Source organism: Papio anubis, chromosome 1 (assembly GCF_008728515.1).
Source record: "Papio anubis isolate 15944 chromosome 1, Panubis1.0, whole genome shotgun sequence".
Lineage (NCBI taxonomy): Eukaryota > Metazoa > Chordata > Mammalia > Primates > Cercopithecidae > Papio > Papio anubis.
In genome coordinates, this window is record NC_044976.1 from 142839559 (window position 1) to 142854277 (window position 14719).

General features: G+C 38.1%; 1 long non-coding RNA gene across 3 annotated transcripts in view; it reads left to right on the top strand.

Annotated features, from left to right (window-relative positions):
* LOC116270512 overlaps positions 1 to 12665 on the top strand; it is a 209179-nt gene extending 196514 nt beyond the window's left edge. Inside the window, exons 4-5 of one of the 3 annotated variants that reach the window (XR_004178564.1) lie at positions 8825 to 8877; positions 11169 to 12665. This is a non-coding gene — a long non-coding RNA (uncharacterized LOC116270512). Of the gene's footprint in view, positions 1 to 8824 lie in introns of all 3 variants that reach the window. The other 2 variants (XR_004178562.1, XR_004178568.1) reach the window with 2 other exon arrangements.
* Positions 12666 to 14719: the final 2054 nt, after the last annotated feature.

The window sequence follows — 14719 nt, forward strand, 5'->3', positions numbered from 1 at the left end:
ATTAAAGAATTCCTGTTTTTCCTGTTGATGTAAAATAACTTTTTTAAAATGTATCAGATAGTAACTCTTTGTCTACCATATACGTTGCAAATATTGCATCCCTAGTTTCTTATTTATAATGTTTTTAATATACAGAGAATTTTAATTTTGTTCTCAAATATATGAATGTTTTCCTCAATGCTTTTTGCTTTATACTTAGAAAGCCTTTCTCTAATGCTTGTCAAAATTTTTGTGGCTTTATTTTTAAAAATTTCAAGCTTGCCAATCTGCAAATATCGTGATGATGAGCATTCAGTACTGGAAGATCTTCTTATTGGTCCCAAATGCTGAAGAAGAATAATGCCGCTTATTATTACTGGGATCCTGCATGACTTCCTCCTTGCATGGAGTTACTTCAAAAAAGTCTTTAAAAAAAATGTTGATTTTTTTTCCTATAGTTTGTAAGCCAGGGGTTTTACTCTGTGCAATATGGGAAAAACTTCCTATAAATACTCCAAATAGTTTTCTCTTTCCCCAAAATTCTATACTCATAGTGATAGCTAAAAGTAGCTATCACAGTTGTTCTTACTCAAATAGCCCCCTATATCTGCTCTATCCCTGTTCCTTTGAGACTGGGTGCCAGAGAGCCAACTTTCCGCTCTGCCGCTCACTGACAATCTGGAGAATCTTTCTGTTAGCCAGAACTCAGTGTGACAGAAAAGCATCAATTATGACATAGTAACCCAAAACTCTTCTTTTTGGAGAAGTTTGGAAGAAGGAAATCTGCAGATATTGATCCAGTAATAATTTTCAGTGCCACCGCAAAGTAAAAGCTACTATTCTTACACAGAAGGTAATGGCCATTTAATGCCATCTATCATAAAAATGGCAAAGCTCATAAGCTTTGCTTGTTAAATCATTAGCTAAAGTCTCTTTAACTCTGATTCTCTTACAGTGTCACTACGACCCTTTCCCCAAAGGAAATGCTACACCATAAGTTTATTGATTGATTTATAAGCTTCCCTGATTTCATTGTGCTCAGGGTGAGTTTAGTCAGAGGTGGGCCAGGCCCCAGCAAGCTCATGCAGCTCCTTTGATCTAACGAAACAAAAAAGTGCTCTTCTTCCAGGTGAACTCCTGTGTGTAGGACAGATTTCAGCCTCAAGGTGGTCTTCAGCCTGTCCCTCTTATGCAGGGCACAACCTATACAATTGCATAGAGTGGCAGGGTCTTTGATGCCTTTTATTAATATATATGGCATACAATTGAAAAGTGGCAACATGGAGGACAGCCTCCATATTCCTTCATGAAGTTCCTATGCCAAGATCTTGAGCTGGATGAACCATGGCTCTGAAGAACAATTTGGGACACTTCCATAGAAGGCAGATACTTTGAAGAAATTAAATTATCATTAAAAACTAGTGGTGACATTTAGGTGCCTCTTTTCCTCAACATGTAATTAAAAGCAAAACAAAACAAAACAGAAGTTTCTGGTGAATGTAGTACAACTTTGGTTTTATTTTGCCTGTGATGTGATTTTATATTGAGAGACTGAAAGAGTTGACATTTATTTTTAGTGAGTATTACATGAATTGGAGCTCTACTCATACTAAAATGTATAAAAAGAAAGTCAGTTAAAGATGTTTATATTTTTGCTTTCTAAGGGAGATGCATGGAGCACCATAATTAATGCAAGTATCTGTGGAAGCAATGCTCCTAAGACTAGTAGAAACATCTAGCTAAGCAGGAACCAGGGTCTGGTTACTGAAGTCCATTATTTTGGGATGAATTTCTTTGATGCCTGACTCTTGTCACATGTCTTTTGCTTGCGATTTGGATAGACTTTGTGTTTTAGGACCATATAGTCCAAAAACGCTAGGTAAGTCTTCATGGAATGAAGATATTCTGCATTACTACAATTTTGTCTTTAATATTTTGGAGCAGGTTGATGTGGCAGAGAGAAATTGGAGATAGGTGGGTGAGGCACCAAGCACAACTGTGAGGTATAGGCTGCCTGGGAGCAGTGGGAGGAGCTGGCAGTGGGACGTGCTGCACATCTGATGAACTCAGTCACAAGGAACTTTCTTTCATGACTGATGGAAGGACTCTGCAGGTGTGTGTGCCAGGACGAGCCACATCTGTGCCTCTAACCAAATAACTTTTCTCTTGGGCTTCACTTTTAGTGTGAACTTTATCCTATTCACTGATGTCTTAATGGAAGTGTGTGAGTCCTCTTAGGCAACTCACAGCTTTTTGAACCCTGACTGATGGCTATGGCAGAACTTCTGGTTAGCAGTGCCTAATTAGTTCTGCTCCAGACTCATCAGTAAAGATAAAATCATTCCCATACAAGGTTTGAAGGGACCGTTTAAAACATTTAGTTATACTAGATTGTATTTCCTGAAAGAAGCTTTATGTTCTCAAGGTTATTTATTAATATAATCCTTAAGATTGACAAGTATTATCTGTACTCCTCTCACTCTGTCATCATTAGTATGTCATGGTCTATTAGTGGGTCCTGATCTTCAGTTTTATAAACAATGTAATGCATCTGCATCTCCAAACTTATTTTCTTTGTTTGAGGTTTGAGTTTGGGTGGGAAGAGTGTATTAGTCCAATATCACACTGCTATAAAGATGCTATCTGACACTGGGTAATTTATAGAGACTGGGTAATTTATAGAGGCAGGAGGTTTAATTGACTCACAGTTCTGCAAGGCTAGGGAGGCCTCAGGAAACTTTCAATCATGGCAGAAAGGGAAGCAGTCACCTTCTTCATAAGGCACTAGGAGAAAGAAGAATGAGTAAAGGAGGAACTTGCCAAACACTTATAAAACCATCAGATCGCCTGAGAACTCAATCACTATCATAAGAACAGCATGGGAGAAACTGACCCCATGATCCAGTCACCTCCAATCAGGTTCATTCTTCAACACCTAGGGATTATGGGGATTACAATTCAAGATGTGATTTGGGTGGGAACACAAAGCCTAATCATATCATTCTGTCCGAGGCCCCTCCCAAATCTCATGTCCCTTTTACATTTCAAAACCAATCATGCCTTCCCTACAGTCCCCCGAAGTCTTAATTCACCCCAGCATTAATCCAAAGTCCAAGTCCAAAGTTTTATCTGAGACAAGGCAAGTCTCTTCTTCCTTTGAGCCTGTAAAATCAAAAGCAAGCTAGTTACTTTCAAGATAAAATGGGGGTACCAGCACTGGGTAATGCTCTTATTCCAAATGGGAGACATTGGCCAAAGCAAAGGGGCTATATAAGTCCAAAACGCAGCATGGTAGTCATTAAATCTTCAGTATCCAAAATGATCTCCAATGAGTCTATGTCTCACATGTGGGGCATACTGATGCAATGGCTGGGCTCCCACAACCTTGGACAGCTTCTTCACAGGCTAGCATTGAGTGCATGTGACTTTTCCAGGTGCATGGTGCAACCTGTCAGTAGATCTACCATTCTGGAGTCTGGAGGATAGTGGCTCTCTTCTCACAGGTCCATTAGGCAGTGCCCCAGTAGGGACTCTGTCTGGGGGTTCCAACCCCACATTTCCCTTCTGTGCTGCCCTAGTAGAGGTTCTCCATGAGGGTTCTGCCCCCGTAGCACACCTCTGCCTGGACATCCTGGCATTTCCATACATCTTCTGAAATCTAGGCAGAGGTTCCCAAACCTCAATTCTTGACTTCTATGTACCCTCAGACCCAATACCATGTGGACGTCATCAAAGCTTGGGGCTTACACCCTCTGAAGCAAGAGTCCGAGCTGTACCTTGACCCCTTTAGCCATGGCTGGGACACAGGACACCAAGTCCAGAGGCTGTACATAGCAGCAGGGTCCCTGAGCCTGGTCCACAAAACCATTTTTCCTCCCAGGCCTCTGGGCCTGTGATGGGAGGGGCTACCACCAAACTCTCTGACATTCCCTGGAGACATTTTCCCCATTGTCTTGATGATTAACGTTCATCTCTTCATTACTTATGCAAATTTCTGCAGTTGGCTTGAATTTCTCCCCAGAAAAATTGGTTTTTCTTTTCTATCACATTGTCAGAATACAAGTTTTCCAAACTTTTATGATCTGCTCCTCTTGTAAACCTAAGTTCCATTTTCAGATCATCTTCTCAAGTTTAAACTTCTACAGATCTCTAGGACAGGGGCAAAATGCCACTAGTCTCCTTGCTAAAACATAGCAAGAGGGACCTTTGCTCCAGTTGCCAATAAGTTCTTTATTTTCATGTGATACCTCCTTTGCCTGGACTTCATTGTCCACATCACTATCAGCATTTTGGTCAAAACCATTCAAACAAGTCTCTAGGAAGTTCCAAATTTTATCACATCTTCCTGTCTTCTTCTGAGCCCTCCAAACTGTTGCAACATCTGCCCATTACCCAGTTCCAAAGTTGCTTCCACATTTTCAAGTATCTTTATAGCAGTGCCCCACTACCTCAGTACCAATTTTCTATATAAGTACAATTTCACATTGCTATAAAGATACTTCAAAAGACTGGGTAATTTATAAAGGAAAGAGGCTTAATTGACTAATGCTTTCTCATGGCTGGGGAGGTCTCAGGAAACTTAAAATCATGGAAGAAGGGAAAGCAGGAAGGGAAAGCAGGCACCATCTTCACATCTTCACATGGCAGCAGGGGAGAGAGGAATGAGCAAAGGAAAAGTGTCAAAACACTTATAAAACCATTAGAACTCATGAGAACTCACTCACTATCACAAGAACAGCATGTGGAAAATCGCCCCCATGATCCAATCACTTCCCACTAGGTTTCTCCCTCAACACATATGTATTGTGGCAATTGCCGCTCAAGATGAGATTTGGGTGAAGACACAAAGCCTAACCATATCAGAGGCGAACCTGATTCATGATAAATTCTCTGTTCTAATGATAGCTGCTCATCTTTTATAGTGTGTTAGAATATTTACCCCAGGTTAGATAGTCACATAGGTACATAGATCAATATTGAGCTGGGTGTCAAAGGATGTTAGATCTGATTCTGGCAAAGTCTCTAATAAACCTTCAGAAAGTCATCTGGCTTTTCTGTTTCAGTGGCTTCATGTGTTGAAGAAGGAAAAGAATGTCTTACCCACTTCAGAGGCTTATCCTGAGAATCTTAAATGTGAAAGTACTTTGCAAACTACATAGCACTCCCTAAGTGCATGGTTTTTTATTAGGAGGCCCTGCTACCTCCCTACCTGAGGGAGTCTTTCCAGAACCTCCCTGCTTCCACTCCTCACTGGCACTCCTGCTGCTCTGTTTAGAGAAACACATTTTATGGCAGCACAGATACAGACCTGGATCATGGGGTCACTGCTGTGTTTCCATTACAAATACACAGGCTTCAAGCTTCAGCCCTTTCCACATGCTGAACTTCATCGGAGTCCCATGTGTTGAGAGCCTTCTGGAAGAGACCCAACAATTACAGAGGGCTGCACCATACAAACTTGGCCTGCATGTAATTTCAGCCTGAACTTTTGGGGGATGGTTATGGGGTCCCATCCTGCAATCTTTCAACATGGAAAACTCTCCTGGGCCTGGAAGGTTTAGAAATTCTTCAAGAGTGGGAGGTATAGCCTCTAGGATTGAACATCAGGGAGGACCCTGTAACCAGAATGGAACTTAAATCTTATTTCACGAGCCTTCTAATTTTCTGTGTCTGTGTGGCCTTTTACTTGAAATAAATAAGCAAAGGATATAGTTTTAAGTATAGTGGTTTCCACGCTCCTGGGGCTGACTTCTCTTTTGCCCCCCAGGTTGATAGTAGATCACAGTTGTAGAAATGGATCCAAATGGATTTTGCAGAGATAGTCGAAAGCCATGCCAATTTGGCCTCTTTTGTGCAGTAAGTACAGTGTGAGTAGCTGCCAGATAGAGAAGAGAGAACCCCAAGTCAATTATTCATTACTTTAGTTCCCCTTAGGGTCAGCAAATCGCAGCTGCGCAATGTGCTACAGCACCTAGAGTGTGACCGTGGAGAATTAGGGGCACATGTATATACTATTCTGCAAAAGCAAGGGTGTTAGCCATGGTGTGAAATGAATAATGGAACTAGTCTCTAATTCATGTTTCCATGAATCTGTCTGTTCTTGTCACATTGTTGTTCAGTATCTGTAAGTGGTAGCATTATTCATGAGGCTAAAGTAGACACACAGACCCAGGGAAAGGCTAGAGATGAAAACAAAAGCTGTAGTATTCATTCATCAGCTTGTGATGATAACACTGCTGCCAGTATACTGCAAGTCAGCGTGGAGGGGCTGAGACCAGAGCCCCTGGTTCATCGCCTCCGTTATAGTATCCTTTGCTGATCTTTTCAAAGTTCCCACTGTGGCTAGCAACGTGTCTCTGTACCTCATAAGCCCCCATTCTTTTTCGTTTTTAATGAAATCAGTTTCTTTTTCTTCTTTTTTTAAAAAAAGCAGTACACTAATGTCATCTGGGGGAAAATGAGGCAATTATATTAAAACATAATCCTCAAAGAAGTCCGTAACACCTGAACTAAGGAGTTCTTCAGGAAACCATGTCCTGAGGCAGGAGTAAACAGGTAACTCAATTCTGTAGGTCAAAGGATGGCAAATTTTTCTATGAAGGGCCAAGACCAGATAGTAGCTATTTTTGGCCTTGAGGGCAATAAAAGGGTCTCTGTTGAAAATACTTAACTCTTCATTGTAGCACAAAAACAGCACAAACAATGCTTAAATAAAAGGGCGTGACTCTCTCATAATAAAACTTTACTTACAGACAGTGGTCCAAATTTTGCCCACAGGCTGTAGTTTACTGACTTACATAATCTGCTGCTATGTACAATGTTACATGTGTGTTGACAGTAAAAAATTCTGCAGACAATAATTAGTGTCTCTTATGTGCTGCAGTAGATACCAAAATGAGTTAAGACTCAGTTTTATTCATATACATTGTCTATCAGCTATGCAATGGGGGCAGAGGATGGTGTTTTTATTCTTATATTAGACAATAGATGTATTAATATATGTAGCTTCAATTCACAGTGTGTGAGGCACTGTTACATGCCTTCTCTAAGTTAATCTTCAAAACAATATAGTGAAGTAAACTCCATTATTCCTAGTTTACCAATGAGACACATATAGGCCCAGAAAGGTTAAGTCATGTCCCCCATTAATTTTATACTAGTTAGTAGTGAAGCAAAGATCCAACCCAGACCACAAGAACATTTTCACAGATACCCTAGATGACAGATTTTCTTTGAGCATAAATAGTTTATTTTGAAAAAGAGGAGGAAGATAGGAAACATCTTGAATCCAAATAAGGGAGCTGAGAGGAGGGTTGGGTGTCCAAGACCACTTTTAGGGTGGGTTTTTGTTTTGTTTTGTTTTGCTTCGCCTTAACATTAACATTGTGGCTATGTACTGGAAAGGATATGCATTCTTCATTCTTTTTTCATTACTTGAGAATTGTTGCAACCATTATGCGAACCCAATAAAAGGAAAACTTTTCAAAAAAAAATGTCCTTTGGCAGGCGATGCCCAGCTGAGGAGCAGCACAGGTCTCACGGGAGAACAATATGCATTTTGTAAAATTTCTAAAGAGACGATTTATGGTTTTGAGAAAACAAAACAGGAAATTGAATTAAAAGGAGAAACATATTTAAATAATGCTCAAGTGATGACATAAACAACTAAAGTCCAAAAATCACAACCTAGAGTCAGGCATTGTGAGCTGCAAGAATTTTCTGGCATTGGCTGGTAGTGTCTATAAATGAAGAGAGGTGTTTCATTATTTAATTGGTGCTACATCATAACTTTTGAATAGATAAAAACTAACTTCTTAAATTGGAAATATGTCCCTAAACACAAGGCTGTTGGCATATCTTTGCTGAAGACACTGAAATATTACCTTTATTCTGATGTCACAAATTTTGGTGCCTACTTCTGGATTGACAGAGCTGTACCATAGGGCACATCGAATTGATATCTTTCTTCCATGCTCAATACCTCTTGGAGAGTTAGGAATTTAAAAAATGTCCATTATAAGAAAACAGAGTTTCTATCAGAAAGAAACAAAATCAAGAGTCATTTGCTATCATCAGTAGTAAATACATACATAACAAATACACACTTTTTCCTCGTATTGTGTTCAGTGAATCAAGTTTCAGGAAGAGAAAATGGATTCCTAATTTGAATCAGTATACTATCTCTACAACCTTCTTGTTTGTTTGTTCAAGATTCTTGAACATTAGGAGGCAAAAGAGAGAAACTCTGGGTACCTGAGTACATTCAAATTCTGAATCTTCACTCAAAGATTTTTGAAGAGGGTTTATGTTTTTCATTAGTTATAAAATAATGCTTTTATATCTGAAGATGATGATTTTTTCATACTTTGCATGTTGTTCTCTGTTCTAAAGTATAAGTAAATGAGTTAGATTATATAGCCTTTATTTTACAGTAAGGATACTGAGATACTGTGCTATTTTTAGACAGCCAAACTCTTAACTACTACCCTAATCTGCCTCTAAAAAGGGATCTAAAATCTACTGTGATTCAAGTATGATGACATTGTCACTGATTCAATTTCAGTGAGAAATGTATCTTGACTTACTTGATTCTATTATTTTGTTGCAATAGGGTTGGGTTTACAGACAACACACATAAACTTTCTTCCTCAGTCCATTTTGTGATGAATGACACACATTTCTGGAATGCCTCACCAGATTCAGCAGTTCAGCTGAACACAACTAACCACATCACATGGTCATTGAGTCACTAACCATCTAGGAAGTCTATTTAGTTTCTGTCTTTTCTATCAGATATAAAATTCCCTAGAGTAAGAACTGTATCTTTTTTCTTTTCTATCTCTAGCACCTGTCATACAGTATATAGTTTAAAAGAAAAAATCTAAAAGAATCAGGATGGTAAGTAGAAATTATACATGACATGATTTATTTTTATAAAGTTTTTATGTGGTATGGTAGATTATTTGCAGCATAGCTACTATGATTCTCCTCTAAATATGCATAACTCTGGGCTTATCCTGCTGACTTTCATTGACCAATAGAATGCAGCAGAAGTGATGGGATGTGATCTAAGTCTCAAGAGGCCTTGCAGCTTTTCTCCTGCACTCTTGGAAACTGGCTACCTGTCCAGGCTATTCTGTTGGAGACATGTGGCCCAGCTGATAGTGACCACAACTCTAGAGACATCTTTGAAGTCAAGTTAGCCTGTAAAGTCCCAATTTAGCCATTGGATAACTGCTAACTGCAGCTTTAGAAGTGACCCTACATGATATAAGCAGAAGAACTTCCCAGCTGAGCCCAGCCCAAATATGAGCAAATAAAATGGTTACTACTTTAAGTCATTAACTTTTGGGGTAGTTTTTTTTATAACAATAGATAACTGATACCTATGAGTTTATGAAAGCCAAATATTTTCATCTGTTACATCCTCAAAGTGAATAAAACCATATAATTTAACCTTAAGAAACCAACTAGAAACACCCACTTGAAAATCCTCTTACAGCTGAAACATCTTCATCCCTTGAGGTCCATCAAAAGTAATCAGCAGGGACACTGTTTCTCTATTTTTATTTTCCTTAGAGGAGTCAGTGATACGAAATTAACTTTACAGGTCAACCTACAGGCATTTCTTCAGAGACTGAGGACACTTGTTTGGTTAGGCCTATGTTTTATATTGTTTGATAATATATTTAGTGAAATCTACTGACATTGTTTTTCTTTGGAATTTGACTTATTACAATAATAGTTTCCTGATAACAAACTTAGATTTGAAGAGTTTATGAGCAGCAACCATGTGCTGGAAAGCTAAGGGTCTTGTCCTGAGGGGAAGAAAAAAGGGGTGCCCACATTTTACAAAGTTTTATAGGTTTTCTTAGCCTGATTACTAAAGGCAGCAGAAAAAAATCACTTTCTTATTATAAAAACATTAAAAATGCTGCCAATATAACCATAAATATAATGCAATTACCTTATCATTGGCAGTGAGTAAAACACTTTGGACATATTATCTCCATTTTACATTGATTTTATGCCAAAAATATTGTCACACTTTTATAGATAAGTAAACTGAGGCTCAAGAAAGTTGAGTGACTTGCTAAGTTCATACACGTTACCAAGGGATTACTCAAGGACTGAAACCCAGGCTGTCTAACTTCAGAGCATCTTCGTTTAACTACAATACTAAATGTATTACATTCCTTAGAAACTAAAATACAATGAAAGACATGGGGAAGAAAAACACCCCATGAGCTGTGACATCAAGCCATTATAGAACTGCAAGAAATTGTAATTTAAAGTTATTTTGCTCTTATCTTTACTGTTATGCCACCTAAATCATTTCAGATGAAAATGTAACTTGTTATGAGGAAAAAATTAATTCTCTCTAGTACCATTTTTTTCCCCCTCACAATACCAAGTGTATAGCTTTACTTGAAAAATAATTTTTCCCAAACTAAAACAATATTATCACTTAGGATTTGCCATTGTATAGAAATATGTTTTGTTCATTGTGTAGACTATAATCAAGATTGAAACAAATTCAAAAATCTGTCCCAGGGATATTGTTCAAAAGTGCCAACAGATGGGAATTCTCTGAAAATGCAGGACTACTGTTAGATATGTTTTCTACTTCCAGTGAAATTGGGAAGATTTTATAACTGAGAAAGCAAATTAAGAAAATAAACCCCTTCCTGAACTATCTCCACTAAGAGAACTCTCCATGGAATACCAACTATATTGAATTCTTTTTGTAATTCAGCTGCAAGGCCTAGTGTTCTGTTATAAGCCTCTGGAATAGAGAATCACATACATAGAAATACAGAGCTGTTACAGATGTCAGATGAATGAGCTGGGTAGAAAACCTTTCTGAACCCCTGTGTACACACCACCAAATAAAGTTGTGAAACCAAACCACTTTAGAGCTCATGAATGAGAATGGAGTTTGGGTAGCTCTGAGAAGTTTTCGCCTACAAATTCTCTTTTAAATTGACATTGCCCACAAAGATAGGAAAGGTTTCCAATGTGAAAGCAGCTACTAATTGAGGTGCTCATGCCCCAACCTGAAAGCAAATCACTGCTGTAATAGATCCCAAGATATAAAAGGGATAGGATCTATGGTATTAATTAATTGATTCAGGATTCCCCACTAGCATGCCTTTGACATCTACTATCTTTTTTTCTCTCTCTTTCAGTTTTTTTAAATCACTCCCCTAGGCAAGTACAGACAACTATAAACAGGAACAAAGTAGAGAATACAACTGAGGTCATTTAAAAGTCTTTCGTCATGTCATGAAGTGACATCTGTATGATTGAAATAAACCAGACGGCTACTCGTGCTGTGACCACTTCAGGTTATCTTAATAAAATGAGATTGCAAAGGGGTCTTTCAGTACCAGGTATACCCGACAACCTTGATTGTAGAGAACTGGTTGACCCAGCTCAACTTCTCAATTACTGTCTCAGCTGGTTTTTAAATTTTTCTTGCCAAATTTTGTTTCAGTTTGAGTAATCTTTGATCATTTACAATATACCGTTTAAAGTGTTCCTATCGGACAGGAAAATATGTTTTGGGAACACCTTTCTCACATCACGCTCTCTTTGGTGATTGGTAAGGAAAGGAAGAAAGCAAGCAATTTGAACATGGACTCTCTCTGTTCCAGATTGAGGGGGTGTGAAACTCAGAAGAAAGGAGATGAAAGCCTAAGATGCTGTGTTTTCTCACCAGCGTGCATAGTGAAATGCACAGAACACCATTGTTTACAGTATCTCTGGGCTGTGAAGCCGCCGTGATTGCAGCTGGCTGGGGCAGACTGAAGGGTAGCATCACCAGAAAACCAGCTCATTTTATAAAAACACAAATCCTTTTCACTGCCTGTGGACAAAATTACTGACTGACATGCTAAACCTATTAAATATATATTTTACAAATTTTGAAATGAGGAAAAATGCTACATAAAAATTTTTACAGATGCTGAATGATTGTAAATGTGGTTAGAGATGTGGGACTTGCTCCAACTTTGTTCTTTCGTGGATTGCTATTAGCTTACATTTGAAATCTCTGTTGGCCACGTATTTCACATTGTTCTTCCAAATGTAATCATTTCTCTCTTTTATCTGATCTCCTACAGTCTCTCTGTTTTCATCAATATCTGACAGCAATTCCCAAAGATCCAATATAGTCTACTCTAATATCCTTATGTGTACTCTCTTCTCTCTTTGAAATCTAATACCTTAGCAGTGAAATAATTTATTGTGCTTTATTTAGACTTTTATTTTTTGCATGTGTTTTGATATTATCCTTTTGAAATGAGTTATTTGGAAATTTCAACCAACTGTTCACCAAAAGTTATGAAAGCATGATTAAGAATTTTTCTCTCTTTTTAAATCCCCTTTAAACCTTCATTTTTGTGTGTGTGTGCTATGGCAAATGCCACAACATCCATGGGTTTGGCAATGATGGGAAAATGAAGATGAATACTTCTTCGAGCCCTAGCTAATGGGTAAAGCCATACAGAAGATCCAATGAGCCAGAAAAATCAGTGACATTTTATTTTTCTCAGTAACCCTTAGTTTATATGGTTGTCAGAACCTGGTGATGTTTAATTCATTGAATATGACCTTCTGGTGAAACGACTATGCCACCAATGTACTTGCTAATAAATAAATAAGAGCTGTGTTTTGGTTCCAAATTGCATATATTGTATTTCTGTTCATCTTGAGTCTTGGAGACATGCATTTATAAGCACTATCTCAGAATAAGTTTTTGTGGGTACAGGACAGTAATATGTGCACTGTTAAATTAAAGGGAAAACTTGTTCCAGTGAAATAGTTGGCAGAAAACTATAAAACTTGATGGATAGAAAAATACGCCTTTCAGTGAAAAAGAAAAAGCACATACAGAAAGCAAGCAATCAGGCCTCTGAGCAGCCTCTAGTGTTTTCACTATTCATCCCTTTCCAGTGTTTAAGACCAGTCCACTTTCAAATCGCCATTCTCTTTTTTGCTCTTCCCTTTTGCTCAAGAAAATTGTCCCTTGGTTGTGCCAAAAATTTGAGGCGAGAATGAAAAATATTTTGCTTTGTTGCTAACCTGTGAATTTTTTTTTTTTTTTTTTTTTTTTTTTTTTTTTTTTTGCCAGTGTGGTGGTTGGGGTTTTTATTTTTCATTTTTTTCTTTCTTACATAGCTCTATTCCTGGCAGGATAGATCTTGATGTACAAATAAAATTCCATCATAAATAAGTAAACTACAGTTGGAATAAATAAGTAAAATTGGTTTGGAGTCTGGAAAAAAATCTTTTTCTTATTCTTCTGCTCATGCAAGATATACTTTTCACTGCTTATTACTGAAGATCATTCCTCACCACCAGAGTGAGCAAGCAAAGAGAATACCCAGAAAAGAAAACAAGCTTCCATTCTTTTTGTTTTGGGACAGAGCCTTGCTGTGTCACTCAGGCTAGAGTGTAGTGGCGTGATCATGGCTCTCTGTAACCTCGACCTTCTACGTTCAAGTGATCCTCCCACCGTAGCCCCCTGAGTAGGTGGGACTATAGGTTTGCACCACCATGCTCACCTAATTTCTGAAATTGGGGAAGTGGGGGAGTTTCTTTCCGTTTTTGGAAAGAGAAGTTCTCACTATGTCACTCAGGCTGTTCTTGAACTCCTGGCCTCAAGTGATCCTCCTACCTTGACCTCCCAAACTGTTGGGATTACAAGTGCAATCCACTACACCAGGCCTCTGTTCTCTTCTAACCAAGATATGAACATATGAATCAAGCAGTCTCCGTAGGTCCTGAGCATCTTGAAGATAGCTACAGGATGCTCACTCTGCCAACAGAGTTTTATCTGTAAAGACCATGTCTTTTCCATATAGACATGAGGGACCATACTCATTCATTTAACAGAAGCATATTAAATGTTTTAGGTGCTCTGGATACAAACAGTGTACAAATCAAAGACAGCTACCTTCACTCAGCTATTCACATTTGCATAAGGTTTAGTGGTTTTAATTGTTAAGCCAACCAATTAATTATATGATATTGATTAAACCTGAATTATGTACTGAAGTTATGTTACTCTATTAGGCATTAGGACACAAAGACTTGATCCTAATTCTCAAGGAGCTCTCAATCTAGCAGTGGAGAAAGACGTCTAAGGCAATACATATGGTAAATTACTATAATTGTCCTGGTGAACCACAATAGAGCAAATGTTCAATACTAGTAATTTTGGTAGTCAGTGGGTTTTTTTTAATCTCCGGTAGCCAATATTTTCCCTAGACCTACCATATCAGAAGTTGGCATCAACTAGATGTGACCTCCCTTTTCTTATATGTTTGCCTATGCTTTACAAAATCTGCACTATGAAAATTAGTTGTTTGTCTATGTCAAATTTAATTCACTGCATAAATTCAGAGTTTGCCAGTTCAAAAATTGTGATGCACCAGATACTTGCTATCATAATTACTCTGGAGATTAAAGTAGTTCAATCTTGATTCTCATACACTAAAGTTTAGTTATTAAAGGACAAAACTGATCTTTACAGATATGTTTTTAGCAGCACGTAACTCTCATAATCTGGAGCCCAGAGATGGTTTTGTTATGTGAGCACCAGTATAAATTAGACATAGGATATATTGATGCAAGCAAGAATGAATATTTTAAACAAACAAAAATCAGCAAGTGTGATGACAATGCTTAAATAAAAGCTATTCTGAAGATACACACTCTTATGGAAAAATAAAAC